This window comes from Apodemus sylvaticus, chromosome 10, assembly GCF_947179515.1.
Source record: "Apodemus sylvaticus chromosome 10, mApoSyl1.1, whole genome shotgun sequence".
Classification (NCBI taxonomy): domain Eukaryota; kingdom Metazoa; phylum Chordata; class Mammalia; order Rodentia; family Muridae; genus Apodemus; species Apodemus sylvaticus.
In genome coordinates, this window is record NC_067481.1 from 23619313 (window position 1) to 23632739 (window position 13427).

Sequence of the window (13427 nt, forward strand, 5' to 3'; positions counted from 1 at the left end):
TGTTTGAACTTCTGACAGAAATGAAAGCAGTTAACATGCAAACTTTCACCCACATGAAACTCCACTATGACTGGGCCAGCTGACTCACTGGCACAGCCCAGGGTCACAGAGCAGTGAACCGTGAATGGACGGCGAGCAGGGTGGGGCTGTTAATTCGTTGATTGAGGAACGTTTTGTCCCTGGGATGAATGGTCTTCTGTTGACTTCCTGCTTTTCATGCCTTATTGACTCGAGTCTCCTGGGTCCATTTTCATGCTGTTATATCCTGGCTATAAAGATGTTGCAGTGATGGGTAAAGGGGAAAGAGCATAAGCTCTTTAAATACCTCCCTAATCCATCACTCTCTTATGCCTGCAGGTAACAGTAAGGACGTGATTTGGTGAGTATGAGCCACCTACAGAGTTTGCAGGGCCAAAAGTAGAAATGCAAAAACTTTATCCAAAAATAGTTAGAAGATTCAGCATAGCAGAACAGTCAGTCAAGAGTCAGAAGACCTCTAAGGGCATATATACCCACAAAGCCAAACCTAGGGAGGAAGTCAGATGATGGGTTAGAAACTCTCTATCCCTCCCTGACTTTTACAACTAGAATGACCATGTCATTCAATACATGGCTGAATAAAAACTTGTTCCCATCTTGTGTCTGCCTGGCTTTTTTTCCCCTAAATATCTCATCCTTCTGATCAAGAAAAGTCTTACTAGATTCCACTGATTCCAGAGAGGGCTAAGCAAAGTCCACCTTTGGTCTGACTGTGATAGAAAAGGTTTACCTAATCTACGATAAAGGTATGTAGTGCACAAACATCGTAACAGGGGAGAGTGCACGGTCTCGCCAAAGGACAAGCTTCTCCAGACATCTGACTCACCACAGGTCCTGATAGATTCAGACTCGGGAGGTACAGAGGAGAGCCAGGCCATATCCAAATGGGAGACACTAAGAGTGGGAGCCACTGTCTGAGTAGAAAAGCCAGGAACTGCCCTGTCCCTTGAGGTAGACACTAGCAACAGGGTAGGCTAAAGATGGCTTCTCTGAGTATAGGTGGACCATGAGAGTAGAATATACACCAGATGTCAATTACTCACTCCAAACTAAGAGAAAATATCCCACTAAAAACTATATTTTCTAGGTAAAATATATTATTATAATTCCATTGGTTTTGTCTTGTGAAGTCATTGTTGATGACACTGTTCTACACAGTGAACAGTGGCTCGTGGCTCCTTCCTCTCCAGTGGACTCTACTCCTGGGCAGGAGCATAGGACCAGCCCAGGGAGAGACACACTGAAGACTGGGTTCATCTGGCAAGGTCTACTATGACAAGCTGCTTCTCTCTGTGTGCTAACTCTCTCTCTCTCTCTCTCTCTCTCTCTCTCTCTCTCTCTCTCTCTCTCTCTGTGTGTGTGTGTGTGTGTGTGTATGTGTGTGTGTGTCTGTCTGTCTCTCTATTTCTCTTTCTTCCTTGCTCTATCTCTCCCCCCTCCTCTCTCTCCCCTCTCCTCTGTCTCCGCCCTCCTCTCTCTACCTCTCCTCTCTACCTTCTCTCTCTTCCCCCTCCTCTGTCTTTCTTCCTTGCTCTATCTCTCCCCTCTCCTCTCTCTCCCTTCTCTCCTTTCTTCCTCCTCCTCCTCTCTCTTTCTTGGAATTTGAGATCTAAAACCTGAATTGTGGGAGGGGTCATACTTAATTATGCTCCAAAACATAAATAAGCACACACTGCAGTCTCTACCGAACTTTGGAAAAATCACCAGGTAAATCTCCGGCAAAATTGCACATGATCTAGGAACAAAACAATCCCTGCAGCAGAAAACAAAACAAGTGATAGGTTTTGACCAAACTGCCCAGAAGCATGTGTGTCACCATTAACGTCAACACTTCAGAACCCATATTACTCTTTAATTACTCCAGCCTTCCCACACCTGGAGTTTTTCTGACAGCTCATTTCACAGAGAAGTGTTTGTTTTGAAAAAGTAGCAGCCTGTAGCTCCATCAACCTCAGATTCAGCCATAAAATCGCCTTCTGTTTCTCCCCAGGCAGCAATTATTTGATATCCTGCAGTATCTGTGTCAAACACAAAAAAAAATTGTTTCCCTTCCTTTTCATTGCTCATAATCCTAGTGAACAACAAGCAACTTCTTTGTGGAACCTGAGGCATCAGAAATATTAGTTACACTGTGGCAGTTGAATAGAAACAACTCATTGTTGGGGAAAAAAATAAATAACAAAACAGGTTTCCATTTGGCACCTAGTGAGTCCCCAGGGAGATATAAAGCACGGGTTTCAAGGGCAGGAAACATGACACAGGAATAAGAAGCACAGAAGAGTTACTGATGCTACTGAAACTTGCTGTCCAGGGGGCTCCTTACCTTCTCTCTTTTGAATCACACTAAATGAGGACCTGCCTAGTGGGAGGCCCCGCCTAGTGGGAGGTCCCGCCTAGTGGGGGGTCCCGCCTAGTGGGAGGTCCCGCCTAGTGGGGGGTCTTCCTTCCATCCCTCCCTTGCCCAAACTGGATCTCCCAAGGAATGGTTCCTTTATTAGAATGTAGAAGGTGCAATTAGCTTATTTCCTGGACTCTGTAGATCGACTTGCCTCAATTTTTTATTGGGACAGCTGTTCTGGTCTTATGCCCTACACTTCCTGGTCTCTCTTATCCGTGTACATTAAAAAGACAGTAGTCTCTCCCTCTCCCTCTCCCTCTCCCCCTCCCCCTCCCCCTCCCCCCTCTCCCTCCCCCTCCCCCTCTTGTTAAAAGATGTAATAAATGTGACTTTTTAGCCTGGTTTCCTGCCTTTCCCAGTCCGTTCCTTTCCACCCCGCCCCCTTCCCATTGCACGGTCCTGTGCTCCTGCTCCGCTTCCCTGCCATGCCCAGGGCACGGGGCAGGGCCCTGAGGGTCTGGGTGGACAAGGGCCCCATTCTCCCTCACTGTCTCTGTGGTCCCAGATCTTATACAAATTCGTGTCTCGCCTGGAAGCCACTGTTCTGCAAAGCCATCCATGGCTTCTTCTGCCCACAGGCTTCTCCCCACCTCTGAGTTTTCATAGCACTGTCTGTCTCTAAACTTTTGCTTTTTCCACTGATTCACGCCCATGGCAGTATTTCCTCTGCTGACCAACATCTCCCCCAAAAGTGGACCACCTTCTGATGTGCATAATTCTGCTGTTCCTCTTTCTGAATGTGCATACTTTCACAATGTTAAGTACTTATACAACACAGAATATCATGTTTCCCTCCCAATATCGAGCAATAATCTAACTGATATCACCTCACTTCCCCTTTGCTTCTTTTGACTTTAACTTAATCATGCTGTAAAATAAAAAAAAAAAAAAAAATCCTGCAAAATGCAATTTTTACCCTTTCTATTAAACAGGCTATACAAAATATGACCCAGGATTTGGGGTGGTTAACATAAGATCTTCTTTATCAAAACCAATTGCTCTACTGTAATAAAGCAATAGCCAGAGGGGTTTGCCTAGCAGGTGGACACATTAAACATCTCAGAACACTGACTAACAGCTCGGCTCAGTTCTTACTCTTGCAGATTCTCTTTGTACTTGAAGCATGATGGACCAAACCATTGTTACTATTGACGACAGTAGAATATCATCTCTTCTTTTGAAATTTTCATCCAAGCAAGCACACTGTGTATCTTGGCCATATCTGACTTCCTCTCCCTTCCTCACATTTCCCTAGCCCGTTCCCAATACACCCCCCACATCACTCTTGACTCGTGCAGTGTGGGGGGCGTTCTCTTAGTCAATAGAGCACACTAAAAGGTAACAACCCAACAACCTTCTGCACTACAACACAAACACATCTGCCACTGTGTTCTGAGAAGTTAATAAATAATACATCTCTTCATCTCATGTAATGGTCTCCTGTGCATTATGCTTTGCCTTGGGAAGATTCTGGGGCCAATGGTGACTCAGGGCATCCGATTCAATTTTGTGCTCTTAGGACCACATGGAAAGAGTAGCTCGTTCCCCCAGCGTCTGAATGGAAAATAGAAAGCAGTGGGCTTATGTGGAACTTTTATAGCGGCCTATTAACCAACAATCTAATTGAGAGCGTTGTGTCTCAGCAGGGTGGTGTTTGTAAAAGAGTTACCCTAAGTCACACAAAGAGCAAAAAATCAATTTAGAGAGCAAATATTGTATTACCTAATCTCAACTTCCCATGTTTGCTTTGTTGCTACAAGGAAGTCACTAACCCACAGATGCTTCGGCTATCTCCTTTGCAAAGTGAGGAGGCTGGGCTATGAGATTCATCTCTTCCAGATGTGAGACCTAGGAGAGCTCACTGCGTCTGAGGAGAAGCACCATGAGAGACAGACAGGTGAATAGCTGCCACTTGATTGCTTGTTTTAAAGAAAAAAATACTAAATTTGGGTTGCTCAAAAAATGTCGAAGTGCAGAAGAGTGGATGCAAAAAAATGTGGTATATCTACACAATGGAGTACTATTCAGCCATTAGAAACAATGAATTCATGAAATTCTTAGGCAAATGGATGGAGCTAGAGAATATCATACTAAGTGAGGTAACCCAGACTCAAAAGGTGAATCATGGTATGCACTCACTAATAAGTGGTTATTAACCTAGAAAACTGGAATACCCAAAACATAATCCACACATCAAATGAGGTACAAGAAGAAAGGAGGAGTGGCCCCTGGTTCTGGAAAGACTCAGTGAAACAGTATTCCGCAAAACCAGAACGGGGAACTGGGAAGGGGTGGGAGGGAGGACAGGGGAAGAGAAGGGGGCTTACGGGACTTTCGGGGAGTGGGGGGGGGGGGCTAGAAAAGGGGAAATCATTTGAAATGTAAATAAATTATATCGAATAAAAAAATTAAAAAAAAATGTCGAAGTGCATTCTAAAACTGAATTCCTGCCCATCTCTTCTCTTCATGTATCACCCCGTGTGTGTCTGAGCCAGAAGCCACTGGGTTGGCATAGCCATCCCATTTAATGGTCACTCCTTAGACCTATGCAGGGTACTTAGCCACTAGCTTGCTCCTCCCTCTCCCACAAACTCCACGCTGTCTCCTCATCTCAAAAAGTCTCAACTCTAAGGCACAGTTTGTGTAAAGCAGACTCAGAATTATAGCTGAAGGCAGGAATCAAGGCCTGGGTTTGGGCTGATGCCATTAGGGGCCTTAGGATTGGTCAGGCACACTTTTAAAATGGGGATACCCTTTCCTCCCCTCCGCCTCATGGTGAGAAGAAAGTAAATATTTCCCACAGGAAGCACGGTCATGAATGGTGTGTTGGGTGCAGGACAGCACACAAGAACTTTCCGTGGGACTCATCTCTAAGCTACTGTGGACTGGACGAGTTGGGGGTGAAGTGAGGCAGAGGCTGGCTGCCTCCGAAAGCATCTTGTACATAACCTGCAGAGTAGCTATGCATAACAAATCTGCAATAAAGACAGGTTAGATAAATGGCTGATAGGTATAAAAGTCGATGCTAATTGATTTTTACTATTCCATAAGAGTGTTTGGCTAACTGTACTAAAGCCTATATCTCGACAACCTTCACAAAGTGCACTCAGGCACCATTTAGATTACACAGTTAGAGAACCGTAATTAGCAAAATGCTCGGATTTGGGTTAATGCAGAGAAACAGAAAAGCTGCGGGGAGCAGGGAGGTGCACACCGATGGCTTCTCTGGGTAACTCATGGTCTGGCTGTGCAAAGATCTGGCAAACGTATGGTAAGATGGAATGGGTTGGAATTGCAGCAGTAATTAATATAATCGGGAGAAATGTGTAATTCAACAAGATCAGAGGAAACCCTTTATATGCTCCTTATTACGTACAACACCCTTGTCTCTGTTAGATCTGGGGTGGAAGCCAAGAAAACTCGCTTTAGAGACAGAAACTTAAAAAATTGAAAGCTTTATTTTCTGAATGCTCAGGAAAGCCACCAGTTCGGGATCTGAACGGCGTCCCTGAAGCAAGATTGCATGTTTTTAGAGATTGGAACACAAAGCGAGTGGGGTAGGGAGCTAGGAGGAGCTGCAGTATTGTCCAATTGTATTACGACATTATGGGTTAACCGAGGAAATACCTGTTGGAGACTGGGCAATATCTAAGGCACCTAGTTTCAAGGACTTTAATTCATTCTCCTAGATATTAGGTCCAGAGCTCAGAATAAGGGGACAAAGGAGTGATCGTTCCTAGGCCTGGGGACATGAACTTGTTTGACCTTGCCAACAAGATGGAGAAGCTGTCTTTGAGATGGCTGGACTCAGAAAACTGTCTTTTTACAACAGAAGCTGTTCAGCTATAGGGAAGTCCTCAGCTCTCCTGGAGCCTGGGACCTTGAGTTTAGTTTCTCCCTATGATTGAGTGGAGTCTGAAAATGAAGTAGTGGCTCTTGGAATACGTTTCTTTCGCTTGTTCCCAACAGTCTTCAGAAGAGAATGCTCAACCATCCTCTTCATAGAGAATGTGTCCACTGTAAACCCAACACAGGCCTGTCATATTTTCTATTTCCAGAAATAAAGACTCCCATGCCCCTCTGTCACAGCACCTCCCCAAACCCTCTCCCAGACCTGTCCCTGAAGCATACCTATAAAGTCATGGATCCTTCCAGCAATGAGTTCCAGTGTTAGGTCACTTTCAGAGAGTCTTTCCATGGCTAGCTGGGAAACTGAAAAGGTAAAATCTAAGTGGCAGTGGAGACCCCAGCCTGTTGGATATGCCAGCACCGTGGGACATCTGTGGGAGAAAGCTGCACGCTCTGAGTGAAGCAAGCTCAGGAGAGAAGCTGATGGGATGCAAACAAAAGCTACAGGTATGGCGCTACCAGAGAGCATTGGAGCTCACACCTTGACGAATGCATTCCAGATGCTTCCCAGAGCTGAAGTCACAGTGCTCAAAGTCAGCTTTGTTGCATTTTGGTCTTACTCTGGTCCCATCCCTCCACTCTGTGCCCTCATCTCTCCCTTTTGGAATGAGGATGACTCATCCTGCCCTGTCATTGGACATTGGAAGTCTGTCTTATTTTCATATCTTGCAGAAGCTCATGGCTGAGAGATTGACCTGAGCTTTGCTGAAAATGTTGAGACCACAGGGATTCCTGAGGATGAGTGAGCTGTACTTCAAATAACCAAACAGTCATAATAAGCCTTTAGGGCCTGGGAGTAGGATTCTATGGATTGAATCTGAAATGTTTCCCGTGGAGTCTTGGCTTCTAATGCTTGCTGCCCAACCTTCCACCTCAAAGCTGGTGGTGCTATTTTAGAAGGTTGTTGGGAAACGGAGCCTAGGTAACAGAAGCAGGTCACTAGGTCACTAGAAGTGGGCCTCTGACGCTTATGCCCTTGGTCCATCTGCCTCACTCCCAGTTTCCTGGTATGCCATAAAAGAGCAACTTCCACCGCATCCTACCAGCAAGAACTGAGATGCTCCTCCATGCCTTTGAGACCATGATGGACTGAGATTTCTGAAATCATGAGCCCGAAACTATCTTCCTTCCCTAAAGTTGCTCCAATCAGACATAAAGGGTCACAGTAGAAGTAACTTAAATAGTGGGATTATTCATCCCACTACTACAGTCATTCTGGTTATTTCCAGACTGTATATGTGTGTGTGTGTGTGTGTGTGTGTGTGTGATGGCCTAATTTTGCAGTTTTGCTTTTCTTTAAGTAACCCACTGAGTCTATAACTTTCATTTTTAACTATGAATTCACCCCTTCCTTTCCTAACTGGTTTTGGCATGCTCAACCAGTTCCAAACTGAGTTCCCACACTCAGGACTTTCTAGGTTCTGTGTGTTCTCCAGCAGTTTATTTGCAGGTCACTCGAGGAGAGATGAAGATGTGGACAAAATTATAAACTCAGTGTATCACACATTCACTCTTAGCCTGTCTAAAAAGACTCTGCTTTCCCTAAACATTCAGAGAAGAAAATTTAACTATATGTGCAGTAGTGCCCTTTGTCCATAGTCTCCAATAGATACTAGCTTATCTATACTATTACATACTGAATATCCACTATTTCCTAGAGTTGAGAGGGTAGCCACCTAGAAGCAGGATTCTCATGTACTTCCATGTTTGGTCATCACTTATACCATTACTCCTGTACCTTGGGGCTATTATTCATTAATCTAAGAATCGCCTGCACATAAATATTGTGGGACTGTGATAGTTGATCTGGTAACCAGAAACATTACTAAGTTGCTTAAGAGGAAGTAGCACAGGCCATGGACTCTGAACAAAATTGGCTCTCGGGTGGAGTAGATAGTAAGGGGACAACGTAAGATTCCATCATTCCCCTCAGAATGGTCCACATTAAAACTTCAAACTGGTTATTTCTGGAAACTTTATACTGAGTCCATAAGAGAGGGGCATTCTACTTTTTCAGTTGTTTGTATTATTATCATCATCTTCATCATCATCATCTTCATCTTCATTATTATTATTATTATTATTATTATTATTATTATTATTATGAGTGTAAGTGTATGCCTGCCGTGGCATGCATTTTTTTTAACTTGATATTATTTTTAACCAATATTCATTTAGATAGGTCTATAATAATCACTTCTCTGTGACTGTGCTAAAGTGCCATGATCAAGGCAACTTTTAATCAAGGAAGCATTTATTTGGGACTTAGCGCTTCAGAGGCAGGCAGGCATGGCACTGGAGCAGTAGCTGAGAGCTCACGTCTTGACATGCAACTGTGAGGCAGAGAGAACGGCATTGGGAATGAATGGCTCCAGTTTTTTAAAACCTCAAACCCGGACCCAGTGACACACCTCCTCTCACGAGGCCACACCTCCTAATCCTTCCCAACCAGTTCCACCAATGGGGACCAAGGACTGAAACGCACATGCCTATGAGGGGCATTCTCATTCAAACCACCACAGTTATGTATCTAGCTCTTGATTGTCCTCCCTCTGTCTTTGTACCTCAGACCTTACATCTCCAGAGAGCATGACCTTTCAGATTACTTTTAGTGAGACTGTAGAAGCTCGTGACAGTTCTTTTTCTTCCTGAGAGCATCTCTACATTGCCTTCCTTCAAATGTAGGGTCACTGAACAAGAACAGTCCAAGAAGGATGGTTATTTTCACCCAACATATTGGATACATCATTCATTCCCCATGTTCAAGTTGCCTTTGAGAGTCAGCTGTCACTCTAAGTCCTGTGCCTGTGCTGGTGGCCTTTCTCTTCTCTCTACCTGATTCTGACGTTTCTTTATGATCTGGTTTTTTGTTCGGATGGTATGGCTGTGATTTGTTTGTATCCATTTTGCTTGAAATTCATTAGGTCACCATAATCTAAGGGTTTGTTACTTTGAACAATCGTATGAAATTCTCAGTTTTACTTGACAAGTGTTCTACTATGCTCTCTTGCCTTTTACTAGAACTTTCTCCCAACATAGTTAGGCCCTCTCACTCTATTCTTAACACCTCTTGACTCATCTTTGCCATTCAGCTGTACCCCGAGCCTTGTCTTAGGAGGATCTAGTTCAGTAATTCTGTCTAGCCTTGCTTAATATATTGTTACTCCCACCATTGACCATTTAATTATGTAATTCATTTATTCTCTTTTATTCATCAAATCTGCTGGCATATCTTATAATCTCTTGGTACTTACTCCAACTTTCAAATTTATCCTTTATTTTCAAATAGTGGCTTATATCTGTAATACCAGCACTCAGGAGGCAGAAAAAGGCAGATCATGACAAGTTCAAAGACAACCTGGTCTACATAGTGAATTCCAGGCCAGCCAGGGCTAACGCAGAAAGGTCTTGTCTCAGAAAGAAACTATAATAATAGATAAATTAAATGCTTTCATATAAGTGTAGTTATCTTCCATGCAACAATGTTTCCATCCATAAATAAAGGAATATATGTGCATTGTTGTGAATGAGTCATCCCAGCCAAGCAACCACCATCTTGGGAAGTTCAGAAATTCCTTCTTGAAATAACATCATCCCAGCTGGGCCTCTTGACTATTTACGCCCAACCTTGTAGGGGTAAAGAGGATCACAAGACCCTCACCTGAGTATCCAGTCACTTCCTACCACTCTGCTTAAATTGCCCATGGCCTCAGGGAAAGACTATAATTTTTAAGCTGGAGAAGACTAGGAAAGGGGGGGGGGTGTTGTTCTGCCTATGCAGTGCTGGGGAAGCCCTTTGCCCTGCTGAGTAAAGGCTTTTTCAGGTGTGGCCTGTTAGGGAGAGGAGTGGCCACACCCTTGAAAGTAATCCCTCCCCTGTGATCCATAAAGAAGCCCAATAAACTCATTGGATCCCTAAAATGAGCTTTGGTGAAATTGTACCTGAGTTTGCTGTTTGTACCTTAGAATGGATAGACATCGCTTATGTGTACCCTGGGAAGGATTTTAGCATCAAGCATGCACATGTGTTCATGTGTGCATGGAGGCCAGAGGTTGATGTCAAGTGTCTTCCTCAATCAGTCTCCACCTGATTCTCTGAAACAGAGTCTCTTGTTGAGCCTGAATCTCATAGGTTCAGCTTGGCTAGCCGGCCAATAAACTCTCAAGGTCTGCCTGTCTCCACTCCCCACAGTTGGGAGCATGAGGGCTAGGAATCTAAACTACGGTCCTCTTCCTTTCCAGGGAGGCAGTTCACCAGACTGCGCCATCTCTCTAGCCCCCGCTGTGTCTCTGTATCGAATCTTCTCTTACACTTGGTTTAATCTTAGGTTGTTCTGATTATCATGGCTGTAAGAGCAGTAGGAGATATAAAGATGTATATGTATATCACTGTGTCGGTTAATTTTTGTCAACTTGACACAAACTAGAGTTGTCTGGGAAGAGAGACCCACAGCTGAGAAAATGGCTCCATCAAATTCCCTGCAGGGAAGTCTATGGAACATTTTCTTGACTAATGATTGCTTATGGGAAGGCCCAGCCCACAGGAGATGGTGCTGCCCCTAGACAGATGGTTCTGAGTTGTATAATAATTCAAGCTGAACAAGCCATGAGGAGCAAGCCAGTAAGCAGCAAGACTCCCTGGGTCCTGCCTTTGCTCCTGCTTGAGTCCCTACTCTGACTTTCCCTCATCAACTATTCTCAGGACATGTGTGTCAAATAATGTGGTCATGGTATTTATCACAGCAATAGAAAGTAAAATAAGACAATGGTGTGAACAATGTGTGTGTGTGTGTGTGTGTGTGTGTGCGTTTAGGCTGTGTGCTATAAAGCCTCCATACATATGTACCACAAAGCCTTAGTGCATAGCAGGCTTTACGTAATTATACCCCACAATATCCAAGCAACAAAGACATCAGCTAACAACACAGCTCTCATAGCATACCCCTGTCACTAGGTGACTCATGGCTGTATTTTACATCTCACTCTGATAATCCAATAGCCACTGAGATAGCAGATCCACCAAGTCCTCAAGTCATAAATGAGCAGAAACGCCAACTAAGGGTAAATCATAAGCTGGAGGCACTGGACTAGTTCAGGTAAAAACAATAGAAGCTGGCATTTATGCCACTGAACAGTCCCCATTTCCTGCTCCATCTCTTCTCCCTTCCCTCACCTCCCGATCTCCAGAAAACCTCTCTAGAGCCTGAACATTCTATGACTACCTATCATAGCTCGTCCATAGTGTGGAAAAACGAAAGTAGAAAGTCCTCTCAGAGCTATAATTGCACTCCAAACTACTGTCCTGTCCAAACTTAACATTAATCATTAACGCTCAGTCGAGTTGTCTCAGAGGTCAAAATGCATCTCAATTACATGCAGGAAGTTGGAATCTAGGAAGTATCTATTTACAGACACAGTCACCAAACAGCGTGGAATAGCAAAGACTCTAAAATCGTACCTATATGTACAAATAAGGGTCCATAGGATCTTTATTCAATCTCTGATATTTTTTTAAAAAATGAATTCCTATGAAACAGTAGTATGATTTCCTGCAGTCACTTTATTAACTAGAATATCTTGCCAAAAGGTAAGTCTCGATGACACATCGCACACAAATTTTCAGTCAGAAGTCTGAATGAAAGGGGATCAGAAGCCCATTGCTCCAACTTAGGGAGTGCTTTCAGTCAGTTCTCCACTGGTGGGATGGGGCCCACGTGTGTGTGTGGAGGAAGCAGCAAAGTCTCCTGCATAGAAACGTATTCAACTTTCTAGAAGGAATGTTCCTACTCAAACAAATCAATAGAGTTTGATTTGTGTGGCTGGGGCTCAGAGTAATTGCCCTCTTCTATCAGAGGCTTCTGGGAAGTTAGGTGTGAGTCCTGTAGCCACCTACAGCCTTCTTTACACTCTCAGGAAACCACTTTGTCCTGAGTGTAGGAATCTACACGGTGAAGCGCGCTTCTGCAACTGGGGTCTATCGGGGGTCCTAAGAGGCAGCATCCATCAGGGGTCCTAAGAGGCAGCTCCTGCAGCCAGTGTCAGCAAGGTAGAAGCAGAAAGAATGCCCTGGTGGTGTCTAGCTGGCCTCAGACAGAAGAGACGAGACAGGCTCCAGCATGCAGTATGCCAGATATTAAAAACAGGAGTTTCTCAGTAATTTAATATTGTTTCTTAAAGCATTTTTCAACCATTAGACGCTAGTACTTAAAAATATTTCCAAGATTTTTGTAACAAGTTTGATTTGCTTGTTTGTTTGTTTTTTTTAAATAAAGTCCCTTCCCTAACCTAGGAGTTCCTGGCAGTCGCAGGCTGCTGGGATCCAGGAAGAGGATCTATGACCACTGACGGGTTGTCCACACCCCAATAGATGGCCCCACACCCACAAGCAGGCAGCATTAATTAGATTCAGTTGGTTATATTTTAAAAAAGGAAAAGTAAAAAAAGGTATAAAGTTGGGTAGGGTGTGTGTTGGGAGCTTCGGGCACCGTTGGAGGGGCAGGGAGGATTTTATCAAGATATATTGGATATGCATGGATGGAATTATCCAAAAATGCCATTTAAAATATCTTTTGTAAAAACTCCAAAGCAGACTGTCCCACCACCCACCGATACTCATTTACATACTCCCATATTGACTACATTCAGGTCTCAAACTCTGGATGAGTGGGTGTGTGCGTGCGTGCGCTTTGAGACGGGGTCTTATTATGCAACACTGGCCTAGACTGGAACGCCTTACTTCAACCAGGCTGGTCTCAAACTGGTCCTGATCCCCTGCCTCTGCTCCCCCACCCCCGATGCCCCTGAGCCCGCCCCCTCCCACACACGCTGGAATCACAGGTGCACATCAGCGCACCCAGCTCCACTCAAGCTATTTCAAGAGACTGAAAACATAAATTTTAAACAAGGATAAACTTAGAAGTAAAAAAATTTTAGAAGAAGCATAAGACAAAGCTTTTCTTTAAAAAAAAATCATCATTCGAACAAGCCATTGTCTTTTCTCAACAGTGTGACTTACATTATGTTCTCACAGCTGTCTTGTTCAATGCCTAAATTATTCATAAAGATTGTAAATATTCTTTAT